The sequence below is a fragment of the Penaeus japonicus genome, unplaced genomic scaffold (assembly GCF_977035675.1).
Source record: "Penaeus japonicus unplaced genomic scaffold, GWHDUDI00000001_assembly GWHDUDI00000031, whole genome shotgun sequence".
Classification (NCBI taxonomy): domain Eukaryota; kingdom Metazoa; phylum Arthropoda; class Malacostraca; order Decapoda; family Penaeidae; genus Penaeus; species Penaeus japonicus.
This window is the reverse complement of record NW_028234433.1, coordinates 5,107,543-5,109,985: the sequence shown is the minus strand read 5'-3', so window position 1 is coordinate 5,109,985 and position 2,443 is coordinate 5,107,543. Positions and strand designations below refer to the sequence as shown.

At 48.0% G+C, this 2,443-nt stretch overlaps 1 pseudogene; it reads right to left on the bottom strand.

Annotated features, from left to right (window-relative positions):
* Positions 1-698: 698 nt before the first annotated feature.
* LOC147468013 (uncharacterized) lies at positions 699-1,594 on the bottom strand (annotated as a pseudogene).
* Between the last annotated feature and the right edge of the window lie 849 nt (positions 1,595-2,443).

Sequence of the window (2,443 nt, the reverse complement as noted above, 5' to 3'; positions counted from 1 at the left end):
TTTTTTCACATGGAAAGACAACAGTACAAATTTTGCGTTTACCATAAAGAGTAAAATCCGTTTTCTTTACTTATTCTATTTAAAGAAAATGTTTTGGATAAACTTAAAGATTTACAGTTTTTACACGCGCTATTCAAAGTGGTATCGATGGATTCCTCTCACTCTGTACTATCCATATATAGTCGACTTTACCCGCAATTCCGCCCCCTATGTCCAACAATATGGGCATGAAGGAGATCAGGGAAATTGCACAGTAAAATATGAATTCGGGGCATATTTCGTAAGCAAAATTTTAACCCAATTATCAACCTAACTTTGCCTAGTTTTGAAGTTAGAGGCCCTGCCTTGAGCCCACCGCCCCAGAGAAGCCCCCCCGCCTGAGGGTAGCAGAGGGAAAGAGAGCCGGGCGGCAGCGAGTTGCAAGGAGCGTGAGGATAAAGAGCCCAGGGAGAGGGTAGAGGCAGGCGGCGTTGTAGGGGCCCCGGCCTAGGAAGTTAGGGTAAAGCTCAAGAGGGGATAGCTAGAAAGTTAGAGGAAAGGGGGGGGGCGAAGCCAAGAGGAGTTAAGAGAGCGAGGGCCACGGCTAGGCCAGGCGGGCCCGACCTCGGGCCCTAGCCAAGGAGAGCTTTGCTTCCCCTGGACCCCCCTATTCAGGGTACTTCGTGCAATTTAGGATACATAATTAGTTCTGTAGATGGCCATAGCTCGTTATTTACCTGTGAGGGGTGTTGGAGGCTGCCTGATGTAGCTGGGTGGAGGGAGCCTATGCCGGCGGGCAAAGAGATGCCGCGACACGCAGGAAGTGACGCAGTCGAACGTTTAAGTTCTCAAAATGCATGAGGAACATGCACTTACAAAGTTATAAGTTTGGTTGACGGCGAGGTGTCTGTATCCCTCGTGGGAGAGACAGTCGTAGGCCTTCCAGCAGTCGGAGATGATGATCGACCCCGGGGCGATCCGTTCCTTGATTACTGCAAGGAGAGTCTCGCTGGTTCAGTTCTCTACTGGGACGAGAAAAAGATCGCGTCTCTCCCTGCAGATCCCGCCGAAGACCCACTGGCCGTCAATCACTCTTCCAACATCGTACTTGTGGCGCCCGAACTTGCTCTTGTCTATTTCGACGATTTTTCCAGGGCCCCCGATGACACCCTCCTGGTCAAGGGCCCAGTGGACCATAACCTCCCGGCAGAAACTGGACCAGTCGGTAATGGTCGCGAGCCCCAGCCTCGACTCATGCCGCATGAGCCAAACCGTGATACACTCCCGGACGAAATAGTTCACAAAGACCAGCAGGATTTCGACATGAAGGTGCACTCGCTCGAAGAAGCCCTTAAACACCGTGGTTTCCTTTGTCTCCTTGTCGCATCGGAACTGTTTCCGCCGCGGCCGCATTTCCTCTCACGATGAACAAGACCATGTGCATAACACAGCTCCATAAGGTGATCATGATCGGAGCAGAGATCGCGTACAAAGTCACAGAGCGACCGGAAGCACACCTCACACTGCGCCATGATGACAGCAACTGAGACTTCGATGCTGTGTGAAGCCGGTACTCGAAGTATTGCGCATGAGCGGACTCCGTCATTTCCCTCATGTAGACCCCATCACACACATTCCTCAGGATAGGAAACTAGGACCACTCAATAGAGGGAACTCTATTTATATTGTAAACAATGGGGAACATTGCGCCATCTGTTGAGAGAACATAACAACGCATGCAGGCAATTCATTGAGGGTTTCCAGTCCACAGCTCGTCAGTATCCGTAAATATATAAACACTGAACCATGTTTGAATTTCTGGGCGAGGATGGTCGTTATGGAGTTATTTTGCAGAAGGTACGTTGCACACAGTGCCCTGAATAGGGGGGGGGGTGTCCAGTGTCCTTGGTGGGGCTAACTTCAAAACTAGGCAAAGTAGGTAGGTAATTGGGTTAAGATTTTGCATACGAAATATGCCCGGGATTCATATCTTACCCCGCAATTTCCCTTATCTACTTCATACACTCCCCTACTATCGGGACCCAGATTGTGGGGTACAGGAGTGGAGTCACGCATTAAATTCGCTATATATGAACAGTAGAGGTTGAGAGGAATCCATCAATACACTTTTGTGATATTTAGTAATGCGATACTATCAGGAAAATTTACCTCTGAATTTGAAACATGAACGCAAACGGGCTGAAACACTGTCAATTCTCCGCCATTTTTTTTCAGAACTGCTGCTACGTCTACGACTGCCTTTTTTGTCTCCGGATTCTTGTAAAACATTTTTTTTTGAGGACATGTCATATAGGCTGTTGTGGGAACCTATACACTTTCATGATGTCTTGGTAGACCTATGCTTCTAAAGCCTTTTATTGATATTCTCACGATCTGATGTCATGACAATATAACAGGGCAAAAGAGAAACACAAATTCCTTTAATTATATGCAATTGTATAAC